This window comes from Lingula anatina, unplaced genomic scaffold (assembly GCF_051362555.1).
Source record: "Lingula anatina isolate TDL-2025a unplaced genomic scaffold, LinAna3.0 unanchor82, whole genome shotgun sequence".
Classification (NCBI taxonomy): domain Eukaryota; kingdom Metazoa; phylum Brachiopoda; class Lingulata; order Lingulida; family Lingulidae; genus Lingula; species Lingula anatina.
Window position 1 is genome coordinate 4,623,341 of NW_028257603.1, and position 17,546 is coordinate 4,640,886.

Genomic DNA, 17,546 nt, shown 5'->3' on the forward strand with positions numbered 1-17,546 from the left:
AACCCTTCCTGTAATTCAGTATATAACGTTTTAATTATGATTATTGCATTATAAGGTAAACTTCATATCATTTCTGTTTACTGTATAGATATAGCAAATTTCAAGTCTCGTTATATATAACCGAATTAATGTAATGTAATGTTCCATATATCTAGTAAAATTATACTTAGGCCTATGTATTTGATGCATAAGTATTTATATAGTTTCCTTTATTTATTTATTCATTTTATTTATTTATTGTTTTGTTTGTTTTTTTTTAGATTATGTACCTTGCTTGCTTGCTTGCTTGCTTGCTGTCATGCTGACATGCTGACCTGCTGACTAGTCCATTTAATGTACCGACATAAGCGATGTGAATGGTTACTGAACTGAACGTTTAAAAATAAAGCATGAGTAACATAAACTCTCCAATGTCTCAACGATTTCACAGAAGGATTATACCGTCTATATCTCTAAAGATCCAGGGGTGCCATCAGGTGCCATCGGCACTTTTTGTCAACAAATAAATGAGCAACATTACTGAAAAGTTGAAAAAAAATCGTCCGAGTGCTTTCCGAGATATTTCACTTGAAAGAAGGCTTGTGGTGTGAAAACTTCAGTTTACAATTGTCAAACTACATATGAAGCTATGCCTAGTTTAAATTGTCATAAAAACATAAACAGACCAAACACTTGAAAATCACTTCACATGAGTTAAGTTGAGATGGTACTGATCGTTGTAAATAGTAAAATGCTTTTAAAATACCCACCAAATTTATGTGCATGCCTCCTAAATAAACGATCCTCCCCGGTGCGTCGAACGTGTCATTTTGTTTACCTATAACGGAGTGTAAAATTCCTGCTTTTTTCATTGGCTCCCGAAAATCACGTGATACCCTTCCACCCACCACTGACCTGCATTGAAAGTTTTCAAGTGGGTCGAGTCCATTCGATTTGAGGGGTGACAGGTGGGACGAGTCCATTCCATTTGAGGGGTGACAGGTGGGGCGAGTCCATTTCATCTTAGGGGTGACAGGTGGGGCGAGTCCATTTCATCCGAGGGGTGACAGGTGGGGCGAGTCCATTTCATCTTAGGGGTGACAGGTGGGGCGAGTCCATTCCATCTGAGGGGTGACAGGTGGGACGAGTCCATTCCATTTGAGGGGTGACAGGTGGGGCGAGTCCATTCGATTTGAGGGGTGACAGGTGGGGCGAGTCCATTCCATTTGAGGGGTGACAGGTGGGACGAGTCCATTCGATTTAAGGGGTGACAGGTGGGACGAGTCCATTCGATTTGAGGGGTGACAGGTGGGGCGAGTCCATTCCATTTGAGGGGTGACAGGTGGGACAAGTCCATTCGATTTGAGGGGTGACAGGTGGGGCGAGCCCATTTCTTTATATCAAAGGATCAATTTATTTTAATTATGATTTTAATGAGACATTTTCAAACATATCAGAATATGCAGTTCTAAGTTTTGGGTGGAGGAGCAAATTTCATTGTTCCCATTTCAAAAGTGTGTCAAGATCTCTTATATTTCCGTTTTAATTTAAAATTGAAGTGTTCGTCTGATGAGAAGGTCGTGAAATTTGAAACAATTTTCTCTAGCAAACCAAAAACCTTAGAATATGGACTTATATTAAATTAAGAAAATTTTATCTGGGAGGATGAACTAATTTATAAATAGATATTAAAAAACCCGTCTCACTATAAAAAATGTAGGACAGATTTTTAAAAAAGCAATATCGTAAATTCATACAAATTGTATTTATAAATGTGGGCTGTTGGAAATCCTGTAGATGTATTCTTAAAATGCTCTCAATTATTTACAAAATACTGGGCATATTAACAAAACTTTTAATCCTTTCGATTTACGACATCCTCTGTTACTGGAGAAATCATCAATCCCAAACACAATGCTTACAGATCAGTTTTAGCAGATTTAATTAGAAAGTGCTCAAACAATAATATCTTTACAATTTTACCCCTAACCCTCTTTTATTATTATTATTAATATTTTATCATCATTTCATATGGAAGTGAATAAGAAAACAAGGAATGACAAACGTATTTATTCAATTTTAAAACAAAAGATGCATGGATGTGCGTAGGGTTCCAGAGGGTGAATGACAGGCTTGGTTGCCTGCAGCCAGGTGCCGTGCAGTTCTCAGTATCTCAGTGGACTTCTGAAATGAGAAAGTAATGTTAACAATATCTGACTTGTCCATAGTTCAGGCTCAGATAGCACCCCAAAAAAACAATCGATTCTATGTTGCCTAACGCCACATTTAAGACCTGAAGTTAGTAATAAAGATATTTCAGATATCTTGCTTTGAAAAAAAAAAATTGAAAACACTCCTCTAGTTTGTGTAGGTTATCACTATTTATTTATTTTACCTACTATATAAAGTTGTAATATCTAAAATCGCTTTGCATCACGCGTTTGGGAACCATATTTCGCTTTAGAATAAATCATTTCCCCGTGTTTCAACACTGCTTACAAGCATTTTACAGGTACATGTATAATAAAATTAACAAACCTACTAAAACTGACTATCGTTCATGGGGCACGCTTGTCTTAGGATCAAAAGCTCGGAACTGTGACAACTACGGTACCATCATGTAAATATGTCCGTGATCTTTGTGGTAATATGCCCATTTACTAATTTGCTAAATAATATTTTGAGTGGCATAACAGAAACGACAGGCGACAGCGACAACAAAGAGTAGTAACATACCCGTAAATACTCGTCGCAAATTTCTTTGCATTTTTCTACTCTCTTTCTATCAACTGACATACGATACTGAAGAAAAAGTGCTACTTACGAAACATGCATTTGCTTCTACGCCTCATACGACTGCGTTGCGACTGCACCCGCACGTTGAACATTGCGTCTTCACCTAGCTGTGTCCTACTGCCTACTGAGCATTCGGAAATACAGCTCGCACTACGATGAGCAAGTAACTGTTATGCAAATTACAGACAGGCATGGCTCATTTCAGGCGAGGGACTGTGGTTGAAACTGTTCACGAATGTTCACGGTCTAATACATGTACATGGCGGATAAAGAGGGAGTGTCAGGGGGGATCCAGACCCCCTCCTCCCTTCGATTTCTGATAAAAAATTACACCCAAAATCTATAGCTGAATAATAGTTATAAACCGTATCAAATGGAGATATTTTCCCTCTAAAACACCCTTTTTCGTGGCCCTCGAGCGTGCCCCAGACATAACTCCAAAGGGGTGAGGGTCGGCCTTGCACTCCGAGGCCTTGTCAATCCGTAAAAAAAACACCACCACCCTTCCAAAAAATCCTGGATCCGCCCCAGATGTACATGTGGATTTGACTTATTCATTCACACATTAATTGATCAATAAGACCACGGGCGCTAATATACATGTATATTCCATAATACTGTAAAATGTATTCATAAATTACTGTTGTACGCGCACCGATACTCCCCCTCGTCGTTATACAATTTTCATACATAACTGTCATTGTAACTCAACGATATTATATTTAAAATAGGCCATGTAAATTTGAAAAGCTGTCGCTAGGATCGAGGCCTACCAATGAAATCTAAATATTTTCAAGAACTTTTACTGGGCATAAATACGATTTAACCCGATTTATCAAAAGCCTATTGCCACCTCTATATCTCGACTTTTCAATAAGAAACTAGGTAGCATCTAAAAGCTTAAAGCTTCAAAAATTTTGAGACCATAACAGAGTCAGCCAAGGGCACGTTTCGGTGCCACATTTGATTACGTCATGATGGATATTTACAGGTGAAGGACCAGAACAGTCTGTCGGAAACAATATAGAAACAAGGAGTCTGTTGTAACTCATTGGTAGAAATAAGAGACTGAATTTGATCTGAGGACCAGGATAGATCCGTAAATGACGCGTGTCCCATTCACTGTTCCTGAATTCTAAAATCTAGAGTAAAAATATGTACTTAAGCATTGTAGCAGGACGTAAACCAATCCACTTCAAGAGGACCCCATATCTTATCAAAATGTGAGAATAATTCTTTAGAAATACCCCAATTGTCAACATCCACACTTCTACTTATATAATCTGCATGGGTATTCTCTTCTCTCAGTATCCTTTCATTTCTATTGAATAACTCCATTAGAAGAAAAACATCTAAAATAATAGGTTGTAATTTACTCCTCATGCTACTTTTTTCTTTAATGTTTACAACATCTTTGCTATCAGAAAACCACTTCAATCTCAAAACACTCAACGTGTTTGCCATGGAGAACAGGACCCTGAAAACAGCTATCAGTTCTCTGTAAGTAGAGCTCTCCGTCGCTTCGTCAGCTGACCATTCCCCGCAACACACCCTTTTAGGTGTCTCAACAAAATGTCCTCTAAACCCAGTACTACTAGCATCAGAATAAACTACCTTATTGCACTGAGGTGAAAACTGTAAAATTCTGATTTACTACACCAAGGTCTAATTTGACTGCATGCTTTCACACACATTTTCTGATTCTAAGAAAAAGCACTTGAAATAACCATGCTAATATAATTTGTCATTAGTTGCGTTACACTTCCCAACACATGAGACATAGTATAATCCGACCGACATAGCCAGACCTCTGCTCACTTTCGTGCGAATATAATGTCAGATCTCTTAGCACTTGCTAATCTAATATCAAGAACTTTGATTTCCCCAATACTAATATCTATTTCGATGCCTATAAATGCCAGACTCTGTACCTACGACCAAATAGTATTCTCATATATTTACATAAAACCTGACTTAGCAATATCATCTTTGATCTCAGCACCCTGATGCTCCAATCTATCTATGTTACTGCAGTACCACAGACCGTCATCCAATTACATCGAACCATTCTTTGATTAATTGCCAAGTCAATTTTGAAAAAAATATTAAGTGCTAATGATAACCCAAATGGAAGAACTAAGAATCAAAAATAAATCTGCTGATCTTGAATTTTCCATGAAAAACCTCAATAATCCGTATGAGGATAATAGATATCTAGATGTTGATTAGCTGAATCAAATTTAATCAACCAACCACACAGTTTCATAAACATAAGAGCCGTTCTCAAATGTCCGTAACTACCAGACTGCTTACAGACATGTTTGTTTACTTCTCGTACATCTAAAATCAATCTATTTTTTTCACTGCTATGCACTGCTTCTGTTTAAGGGTTATCAACAATTGGTTGTTTGCTACACCTTTTAATCAAACGCATCTTTTTCAATCCAAGAATAGCTTTTTAACAAAAAACTTATTTTTCAATGGTGAAAGCTGTTATCTTTCCTCATCCCACAGGGTGTTGCTATAAACGGAAATTTATAACCATTTTTATCAAGTCTAGAATAAAAAATGAATACCCTACTTCTTCCCAAAAACTTAAATTGGTTCTTAACCTACTTTTCACGGGTATGAATTTCTGATTTTGCTCATGTTCATAATTATGCAACTCTTGATTGAAACTAACGCACTCATACATGTACCGGGTACTTATCTATTTTTCAATGCTTCCGCCTTCTTCCCCATTCCAGATGTTCCCTTATCTCTGGGGTTGGACTCTGGTAGAATAACTTTCCCCTCTGTAAGTTGGTCACTCAAGCATGAAATGGCCCTTTCCTCAACAAGCTAAGCAAAGTCACGACCCGCTGCTGCGATAAAGACTTCTCCGCTGAGAAGTATCGCCCACCACACCTATCGGTCGGTCTGCTGATATAACCTTATTTTTTTGGCTCCCTTTTTGTTTTCTTTTATTTTCTTTGTAGCTCTCTCGCTCTCAGAATCACAAGCAAGAGGATTAACAGTATGTTCCTTAACAGTGTCGAAAGTGTCAGCAATTCTGATAAGTTTGTTTCTCTTGCCAAGACTGTAAGGCACTGTCAGTTTGTTCACCACAATAATCTTATTTTCAAATACTGTTGAGTCAAATTGCTGGTGATTACCTTCTATTTTCCAAGATAAATATTGTCGACTTTCAGTTTTTACCGGCTTCGGCATTAAATGTAGGCAGTCTATGGTCGAAATAGTCTTTCGTCTCTTTCTTTTTACTTTCCATTTTTTTCATTACATCAGCCAAGGAAAAGTGTTCGCCTCCACTGGACTCATCAACCATGTCGTCTACGGAGTCGTAATCATAAGCGTGTTAACAGTACCGTGTCAATCGCCTAAATGACACGAAAACTCCCCTACATCAATCCCGCCCTCTTCTGGCGTGTCATAACCAGAGAGAAATTAATTTCACTTTAATTCCTCTCGTCAACCGATTGAAATTATATTTCTATTGACTCGCTACATCGAGCTGGACGTGACGCAGTTAAGGTGGTACAGGACAAAAGATTTGTGCCAGTGGTGGATTTAGGAGGGTCGGTGGGGGCGGGGGGGGGGGGGAGTTTCGACCCCGACTGAATTTTTATAAATATAATGTACATTTTTTTTAGAAAATCGAACTCCCCTACACTCGATAAAGTCAGGTTTGCTTATTTCTCAAATTCGTTCCAAGGGTTCGTTACTACTCCACTCGTTTAATTCAATACATCAGGTGATGGTCGTCGGCGTAACACTGATTACTGTCTCATAAACAAAGGTGGCTGACCGTGATTCTTACTTCGCGTTAAAGGGTAGGTACTTTAATATTTATAAAACTTAAGTTTAAAGCTTAAATGCACAAACTATGACACAAATGCCAAATATGTAATTAACCTGTGTCCACCGAGGTCCATTGGTAGTTGCAGTGGCGGATTGGGAGGGGGGGGGTCAGGGGGTCCTGACCTCCTCCCCTTCAGTTTCTAAAAATAATCACACCGATGGTCCCCTTATGAAATAAGTATTTTCTCTAGCCGAATCATAGTTCTAAAAAGTACCAAATAGCACCGTTCGCCCTCTAAGATAAGGGTCGGTTTTGCATCCGTGGACCCCCCTTTAAATAATCCTGGTCCCGCCCCTGGGTTGGTCGCCCTTGTAACCTACAGCAGGTAAGTGATTCTTGCTATTGTCTGTTTTTGATAATCGCGTAAGATATCAATCAAGTTGTTGTATTTGTAGCGGCAAAAGGTTTCAATCTAACGCTCTTAATGGCTAAAATTAATCTGCAAACCACGTGCACTTAGTGCAACTGGAAATTTTAAAAGGTGGCGATTTTATCATGAGCCGCGCAACTTTGCAACTTTTCTATCTCCAAAACTAGCAGAGATATGCCCATAATCACTATTGAACTTGAATAGGCAGTCATATGCTGACAATCTGTGTTCTTGAAATTGAGCTTTGACCTACTTTTTGCCATGAACTGCACTTCACAAATTTGAATTTAAACTTTTACTTTTCCTCATGATTTTGTTTTAAATGGTAATTTTCAACAAAACTATTTAGAACTTTTGCTTACTGCATGTAGAGCTTGTCAAGCACAACACTGGAGGTGGTGTCCCTTTTTTCACTTTTCTATACGAATGAGCTTACTCCAGCTGGTGGTACAATACCCTCAGGCGGTATCACCTCTCTGATCCTCTAGTTTTCATGGTTTTTCAAATTCATGCTTCATTTGACAAGATAAAGTGGCGTAATAAACAAAGCATTTTGTCCTGTCACACAAGTATGTTATTGCTTTTTAACCTCATTCACGGATCGTTGTGGAAATGAAATTAGGGGGTGTGAAAAATACATGGTTACCTAGAAATTCAGTGTTCAGACCAGGCTTTCACTTACTGCCTACCAGCTTGCTGCTTACTTTTTTAGTTTTTCTTACATTTTAGTTAAACATGTTTCAAACAACAAAAGCTCTAGATATTATAAAGGTTTGACAAACATTTTATTTCGAAACTTGTACATGTACCAGTTAAGTTTCCGTTTTGCTGATTATGTGACCATCTCCATAAATAGAATAGGCCTGCATTGGTGCACATGGACGCGGTCGCAAATTACAGTGGAATGCTTTTTTTTTCGAACAAAATTAATACACATTGCTAAGTTTAACTAGAAAAACAAATATATAAATGGGCATTCAAGGTGTGTTTACATTATCGCTAGTAGAGTCCGAATTACTGGTTGCCTATGTGTGGACGAAAACCGCAGTGAGCCATCCTGAAGTATGTATAATTTCTTTATTTAGTATTCTTTACTGAGAAATGGACCATGTAATGCTAAATGCCATCGAACTTTCAGCTGCCTTCAAATAGTGCCTCTACCCCCTACATCTAAACAGCCATACCCGAGTATGTCGTGAGATCATCTTAGATGTAGTCTGACAAGCGACTTTGCGGCATAAATCTTGCATTACTAATCATCATGCATCGTTATTTTATTTGATTTAATTTTAATGAATATTAATTCAATTAATTAATTCAATGTTAAAAATGAACCGTTCCGTCCACGTAGAAGCGGGGTCAATAAAAACTAACCACCTAGTCTTCGAAATCCTGGATTCGCCCCTGAGAGCTGTTCGTTATTGATTTCTTAATAACGATCTTGCTGCATACTGGCAATAAACACAATCGGATTTGTCATCTATTTTTAAGGATTTATGATGTTACATTCAAGTTGTAATTTTTTCTGTCCTAGATTTCTATTACAAACAGAACCGTAAAGAAAAAACAGTAATTTAAGCGCATTATACTGTAGGTGTTCAGTCACTGAACCACTGAGTGGTTCCTACAATCGCCCAAGGACAGCGTAAATTGTAGAATCTCACATTTCCAGGAGGACAAAGGCGGCAATTTCTCGCTTAAACAATTTTTTTTTTTTTGTTGTTGTTGTTTCAATTTCTTTTACGAATAGAGTGGCCCCTGAAGAAAAGATTACGTCGTCTTTGCTATCTTCTGTTAAAAACATACTTTTAGTAAAATAATTAATAAACAAATCAAGAAGAAGATGCACATATTGTATACAGTAACCACTGTTGAAGAACGAAGTGAAGTATACAGATATTTCTTAATAATCACAAAGCCGAGCTGCATACATATTAGATCGACTATGTACTTTGTTACTAAGCAGACCAACTTTAGTAATTCCCTTAGTTTTCCACAATATTTCTAATGAAATGTGTCACTTTTGGGTCCCAAGAGGGTGGTGCACTTTCGGAAAAATAGTATTTCGAGAGTTTTTAGATCAATCATTGTGTTTTGTTGGTAGCAGTTTTAACCAATTGCAAAGGCTGTGAGAGAGTATCGTGGCAGCTGGAGCTTTAAGATGCGGGTGAGGTCGATGGAGTGTAAGGGGTAGTATAGGCCTATCGGTGCGAGGGAGTAATGGTGCGGAGGAGTATCAGTGCTGAGACGGAAAGGGATCATTCACAATAATTGTCTAAACATATCAACATCTCATCATTAAATCCCCAAAGTGCATCTTTATAGTACTTCAAAAAGCTCCTCAGGGGTTTGAGGTTGGGGAGGGGGATGGAAAAATATTTTTTTAATTCACAAGAAATATTTAAAAAAAAAAAAAATAACAATTTACTTGTGGATGGCTAGAAAAAACAAAACACACCTTCCTGACATCATTATTTTAATTATTTTAAAAAGACCCAAATTTCATCTTTATATTATTTCAAAAAGCTCCCCAGGGGCTTGAGAGTGGGAGCTGGAATTTCATCCCGTGGGAGTTCCAAGTCTCACGAAGAAAATGCTAATATGTGAAAAAAAATATTTTGAAAATAATAATAATAATAAATAATAATAATGATGATAATTAAATAAATAAATAACTCTCAGAAAAAGAATGCAATCAGTTCAGTTTTCTAACTCAAGCTGTATTTCAGTCCAATTTACCTTTTCTGTAAGATTGAGATCCATGAGTAACATGGTTTTACTTAAATTGTCATCAGTGTTCAAAATGGGGTTTCTTTAACTTTGACAAAATCAGCCCAGATCATCATGTGAAATGTGATTTATGTGAAATGTGTTCAAAATAAGCATTAAAACCTGTCTTTATAGATATTGGTGTTTGCTTTTAAAATCTCATTTGAGGCAGGAGTGGGGCATCCAGACAAAGTTGTTCATTTAACTAATATGCTGACAAAATCACATTACCTCATAAAGACCCAAAATAACAACATTGTGCTTTTAACCCAAAACTTGGGAAATCTGCCAAATTTGCGTAAGCACCCTCAAGTGGAAATAGCAAAAAAAAAAAAATAATAAATAAATAAATAAATAAATAAATAATGATAATAATTAATCAATGAATGTTCATTCATTTCTCATTATTGCCAAAATACAAAATGTGGAAATCTTTTCAGAGTTTTTGTTCACAAGGAAGTATCAGTTCATAAAAAATGCACACTCAAAGTTAATTAAGCCTTCTCTAATAATTGCAATAGTCGTTTTTCTAATTTCCAAAAAGAGATTTCAACATGATTTTAATGCATGGACTTATGGCTGTTTTTTCTTTTTAACTTCCAGATTAAGCTGCTGGTTTGTACTTTCTATACCAAGGGTTTGAAGACCCACTATGCAAGTACCAGAACCTGCTATAGACAGTTGTCTTGGAGCCTCCAGAACACTTGCAATCCATACCCCTATCATCAAGGGGTCATTTCTTCGATGACATGCTGCGGCGTGGGGCGAGTACCTTAAAGACTTTGATGCTTTTGGACCTTTAATATATTGTCCATACTGACTTACATCATACTAGTCCTTGGAAGGCTTGGAATACTTGATTTGACCCTTTGACACCGGTTTGCAAAGCTAAGACCATTTCTTTTTAATTTGACTGATGACTTGTAAAGCACTCTTCAAACTCTTTGGTGCTCCTGTGCTGTAAGTAACAGGATTCGTTTGATAGCACAGGCAAGGTGTCTCGGGAACAGTAATGGCTGCTGAAATTGCTGGAATAAAAAAGACAGACAAACTGAAAACTTTTGTTCTAAGTTTTAAAAAACTGATACGGTAATTATTTTTAAAAAGGACTATGTATATAGGAAAGGCATCATAAAATTCGATAAATTAAAGATAAAATAATAATATAGCAGGAATCTGTATAAATAGTTTTTGCTCTATTTCTTCCATAATGTTGACACCACCACTCTTCCAGCACTTTATTCTTACTACAAATGACCGAACATACCTACCTGACACTATAATGAAGAAAAAAAAATTTCATCCCTACCTGGCCAAAATTGAAGAAATCTCACAGTGCCGGCACTGTTCAAAATCACTCAAAATCACCAAAAATCGACCCGTCTCCGATTTTTCCAAAAAGTGACGAAAATCAATCTACCACACCTGTCATTCATAAAAAATGTGGAAACGCGCCCGGGTCACTTCATCAAGGCCCCCAATTCTAGCTTTAAAGATGATCCAAAAATAAGCTCTGAGAACAGAATCTGAGAGGGGGGGGGGGAGACAGAGTTTTTGCTCTATTTCTTCCTTAATGTTGACACCACCACTCTTCCAGCACTTTATTCTTACTACAAATGACCGAACACACCTACCTGACACTATAATGAAGAAAAAAAATTTTCATCCCTACCTGGCCAAAATTGAAGAAATCTCACAGTGCCGGCACTGTTCAAAATCACTCAAAATCACCAAAAATCGACCCGTCTCCGATTTTTCCAAAAAGTGACGAAAATCAATCTACCACACCTGTCATTCATAAAAAATGTGGAAACGCGCCCGGGTCACTTCATCAAGGCCCCCAATTCTAGCTTTAAAGATGATCCAAAAATAAGCTCTGAGAACAGAATCTGAGAGGGGGGGGGGGGGAGACAGAGTTTTTGCTCTATTTCTTCCTTAATGTTGACACCACCACTCTTCCAGCACTTTATTCTTACTACAAATGACCGAACACACCTACCTGACACTATAATGAAGAAAAAAAATTTTCATCCCTACCTGGCCAAAATTGAAGAAATCTCACAGTGCCGGCACTGTTCAAAATCACTCAAAATCACCAAAAATCGACCCGTCTCCGATTTTTCCAAAAAGTGACGAAAATCAATCTACCACACCTGTCATTCATAAAAAATGTGGAAACGCGCCCGGGTCACTTCATCAAGGCCCCCAATTCTAGCTTTAAAGATGATCCAAAAATAAGCTCTGAGAACAGAATCTGAGAGGGGGGGGGGGGGAGACAGAGTTTTTGCTCTATTTCTTCCTTAATGTTGACACCACCACTCTTCCAGCACTTTATTCTTACTACAAATGACCGAACACACCTACCTGACACTATAATGAAGAAAAAAAATTTTCATCCCTACCTGGCCAAAATTGAAGAAATCTCACAGTGCCGGCACTGTTCAAAATCACTCAAAATCACCAAAAATCGACCCGTCTCCGATTTTTCCAAAAAGTGACGAAAATCAATCTACCACACCTGTCATTCATAAAAAATGTGGAAACGCGCCCGGGTCACTTCATCAAGGCCCCCAATTCTAGCTTTAAAGATGATCCAAAAATAAGCTCTGAGAACAGAATCTGAGAGGGGGGGGGGGGGAGACAGAGTTTTTGCTCTATTTCTTCCTTAATGTTGACACCACCACTCTTCCAGCACTTTATTCTTACTACAAATGACCGAACACACCTACCTGACACTATATGAAGAAAAAAAATTTTCATCCCTACCTGGCCAAAATTGAAGAAATCTCACAGTGCCGGCACTGTTCAAAATCACTCAAAATCACCAAAAATCGACCCGTCTCCGATTTTTCCAAAAAGTGACGAAAATCAATCTACCACACCTGTCATTCATAAAAAATGTGGAAACGCGCCCGGGTCACTTCATCAAGGCCCCCAATTCTAGCTTTAAAGATGATCCAAAAATAAGCTCTGAGAACAGAATCTGAGAGGGGGGGGGGGGGGGAGATAGAGTTTTTGCTCTATTTCTTCCTTAATGTTGACACCACCACTCTTCCAGCACTTTATTCTTACTACAAATGACCGAACACACCTACCTGACACTATAATGAAGAAAAAAAATTTTCATCCCTACCTGGCCAAAATTGAAGAAATCTCACAGTGCCGGCACTGTTCAAAATCACTCAAAATCACCAAAAATCGACCCGTCTCCGATTTTTCCAAAAAGTGACGAAAATCAATCTACCACACCTGTCATTCATAAAAAATGTGGAAACGCACCCGGGTCACTTCATCAAGGCCCCCAATTCTAGCTTTAAAGATGATCCAAAAATAAGCTCTGAGAACAGAATCTGAGAGGGGGGGGGGGGGGGGGAGACAGAGTTTTTGCTCTATTTCTTCCTTAATGTTGACACCACCACTCTTCCAGCACTTTATTCTTACTACAAATGACCGAACACACCTACCTGACACTATAATGAAGAAAAAAAATTTTCATCCCTACCTGGCCAAAATTGAAGAAATCTCACAGTGCCGGCACTGTTCAAAATCACTCAAAATCACCAAAAATCGACCCGTCTCCGATTTTTCCAAAAAGTGACGAAAATCAATCTACCACACCTGTCATTCATAAAAAATGTGGAAACGCGCCCGGGTCACTTCATCAAGGCCCCCAATTCTAGCTTTAAAGATGATCCAAAAATAAGCTCTGAGAACAGAATCTGAGAGGGGGGGGGGGGGAGACAGAGTTTTTGCTCTATTTCTTCCTTAATGTTGACACCACCACTCTTCCAGCACTTTATTCTTACTACAAATGACCCAACACACCTACCTGACACTATAATGAAGAAAAAAAATTTTCATCCCTACCTGGCCAAAATTGAAGAAATCTCACAGTGCCGGCACTGTTCAAAATCACTCAAAATCACCAAAAATCGACCCGTCTCCGATTTTTCCAAAAAGTGACGAAAATCAATCTACCACACCTGTCATTCATAAAAAATGTGGAAACGCGCCCGGGTCACTTCATCAAGGCCCCCAATTCTAGCTTTAAAGATGATCCAAAAATAAGCTCTGAGAACAGAATCTGAGAGGGGGGGGGGGGAGACAGAGTTTTTGCTCTATTTCTTCCTTAATGTTGACACCACCACTCTTCCAGCACTTTATTCTTACTACAAATGACCGAACACACCTACCTGACACTATAATGAAGAAAAAAAATTTTCATCCCTACCTGGCCAAAATTGAAGAAATCTCACAGTGCCGGCACTGTTCAAAATCACTCAAAATCACCAAAAATCGACCCGTCTCCGATTTTTCCAAAAAGTGACGAAAATCAATCTACCACACCTGTCATTCATAAAAAATGTGGAAACGCGCCCGGGTCACTTCATCAAGGCCCCCAATTCTAGCTTTAAAGATGATCCAAAAATAAGCTCTGAGAACAGAATCTGAGAGGGGGGGGGGGGAGACAGAGTTTTTGCTCTATTTCTTCCTTAATGTTGACACCACCACTCTTCCAGCACTTTATTCTTACTACAAATGACCGAACACACCTACCTGACACTATAATGAAGAAAAAAAATTTTCATCCCTACCTGGCCAAAATTGAAGAAATCTCACAGTGCCGGCACTGTTCAAAATCACTCAAAATCACCAAAAATCGACCCGTCTCCGACTTTTCCAAAAAGTGACGAAAATCAATCTACCACACCTGTCATTCATAAAATATGTGGAAACGCGCCCGGGTCACTTCATCAAGGCCCCCAATTCTAGCTTTAAAGATGATCCAAAAATAAGCTCTGAGAACAGAATCTGAGAGGGGGGGGGGGGAGACAGAGTTTTTGCTCTATTTCTTCCTTAATGTTGACACCACCACTCTTCCAGCACTTTATTCTTACTACAAATGACCGAACACACCTACCTGACACTATAATGAAGAAAAAAAATTTTCATCCCTACCTGGCCAAAATTGAAGAAATCTCACAGTGCCGGCACTGTTCAAAATCACTCAAAATCACCAAAAATCGACCCGTCTCCGATTTTTCCAAAAAGTGACGAAAATCAATCTACCACACCTGTCATTCATAAAAAATGTGGAAACGCGCCCGGGTCACTTCATCAAGGCCCCCAATTCTAGCTTTAAAGATGATCCAAAAATAAGCTCTGAGAACAGAATCTGAGAGGGGGGGGGGGAGACAGAGTTTTTGCTCTATTTCTTCCTTAATGTTGACACCACCACTCTTCCAGCACTTTATTCTTACTACAAATGACCGAACACACCTACCTGACACTATAATGAAGAAAAAAAATTTTCATCCCTACCTGGCCAAAATTGAAGAAATCTCACAGTGCCGGCACTGTTCAAAATCACTCAAAATCACCAAAAATCGACCCGTCTCCGACTTTTCCAAAAAGTGACGAAAATCAATCTACCACACCTGTCATTCATAAAATATGTGGAAACGCGCCCGGGTCACTTCATCAAGGCCCCCAATTCTAGCTTTAAAGATGATCCAAAAATAAGCTCTGAGAACAGAATCTGAGAGGGGGGGGGGGAGACAGAGTTTTTGCTCTATTTCTTCCTTAATGTTGACACCACCACTCTTCCAGCACTTTATTCTTACTACAAATGACCGAACACACCTACCTGACACTATAATGAAGAAAAAAAATTTTCATCCCTACCTGGCCAAAATTGAAGAAATCTCACAGTGCCGGCACTGTTCAAAATCACTCAAAATCACCAAAAATCGACCCGTCTCCGATTTTTCCAAAAAGTGACGAAAATCAATCTACCACACCTGTCATTCATAAAAAATGTGGAAACGCGCCCGGGTCACTTCATCAAGGCCCCCAATTCTAGCTTTAAAGATGATCCAAAAATAAGCTCTGAGAACAGAATCTGAGAGGGGGGGGGGGGGGGAGACAGAGTTTTTGCTCTATTTCTTCCTTAATGTTGACACCACCACTCTTCCAGCACTTTATTCTTACTACAAATGACCGAACACACCTACCTGACACTATAATGAAGAAAAAAAATTTTCATCCCTACCTGGCCAAAATTGAAGAAATCTCACAGTGCCGGCACTGTTCAAAATCACTCAAAATCACCAATAATCGACCCGTCTCCGATTTTTCCAAAAAGTGACGAAAATCAATCTACCACACCTGTCATTCATAAAAAATGTGGAAACGCGCCCGGGTCACTTCATCAAGGCCCCCAATTCTAGCTTTAAAGATGATCCAAAAATAAGCTCTGAGAACAGAATCTGAGAGGGGGGGGGGGGAGACAGAGTTTTTGCTCTATTTCTTCCTTAATGTTGACACCACCACTCTTCCAGCACTTTATTCTTACTACAAATGACCGAACACACCTACCTGACACAATAATGAAGAAAAAAAATTTTCATCCCTACCTGGCCAAAATTGAAGAAATCTCACAGTGCCGGCACTGTTCAAAATCACTCAAAATCACCAAAAATCGACCCGTCTCCGATTTTTCCAAAAAGTGACGAAAATCAATCTACCACACCTGTCATTCATAAAAAATGTGGAAACGCGCCCGGGTCACTTCATCAAGGCCCCCAATTCTAGCTTTAAAGATGATCCAAAAATAAGCTCTGAGAACAGAATCTGAGGGGGGGGGGGGGGGGAGACAGAGTTTTTGCTCTATTTCTTCCTTAATGTTGACACCACCACTCTTCCAGCACTTTATTCTTACTACAAATGACCGAACACACCTACCTGACACTATAATGAAGAAAAAAAATTTTCATCCCTACCTGGCCAAAATTGAAGAAATCTCACAGTGCCGGCACTGTTCAAAATCACTCAAAATCACCAAAAATCGACCCGTCTCCGATTTTTCCAAAAAGTGACGAAAATCAATCTACCACACCTGTCATTCATAAAAAATGTGGAAACGCGCCCGGGTCACTTCATCAAGGCCCCCAATTCTAGCTTTAAAGATGATCCAAAAATAAGCTCTGAGAACAGAATCTGAGAGGGGGGGGGGGGGAGACAGAGTTTTTGCTCTATTTCTTCCTTAATGTTGACACCACCACTCTTCCAGCACTTTATTCTTACTACAAATGACCGAACACACCTACCTGACACTATAATGAAGAAAAAAAATTTTCATCCCTACCTGGCCAAAATTGAAGAAATCTCACAGTGCCGGCACTGTTCAAAATCACTCAAAATCACCAAAAATCGACCCGTCTCCGATTTTTCCAAAAAGTGACGAAAATCAATCTACCACACCTGTCATTCATAAAAAATGTGGAAACGCGCCCGGGTCACTTCATCAAGGCCCCCAATTCTAGCTTTAAAGATGATCCAAAAATAAGCTCTGAGAACAGAATCTGAGAGGGGGGGGGGGGAGACAGAGTTTTTGCTCTATTTCTTCCTTAATGTTGACACCACCACTCTTATAGCACTTTATTCTTACTACAAATGACCGAACACACCTACCTGACACTATAATGAAGAAAAAAAATTTTCATCCCTACCTGGCCAAAATTGAAGAAATCTCACAGTGCCGGCACTGTTCAAAATCACTCAAAATCACCAATAATCGACCCGTCTCCGATTTTTCCAAAAAGTGACGAAAATCAATCTACCACACCTGTCATTCATAAAAAATGTGGAAACGCGCCCGGGTCACTTCATCAAGGCCCCCAATTCTAGCTTTAAAGATGATCCAAAAATAAGCTCTGAGAACAGAATCTGAGAGGGGGGGGGGGAGACAGAGTTTTTGCTCTATTTCTTCCT

At 38.9% G+C, this 17,546-nt stretch overlaps 1 protein-coding gene across 1 annotated transcript in view; it reads left to right on the plus strand.

Moving 5' to 3' along the window:
- The window catches only part of LOC147759253 (uncharacterized), a 61,823-nt gene that overhangs the window by 3,303 nt on the left and 40,974 nt on the right, over positions 1-17,546 (plus strand). The window lies entirely within an intron of this gene.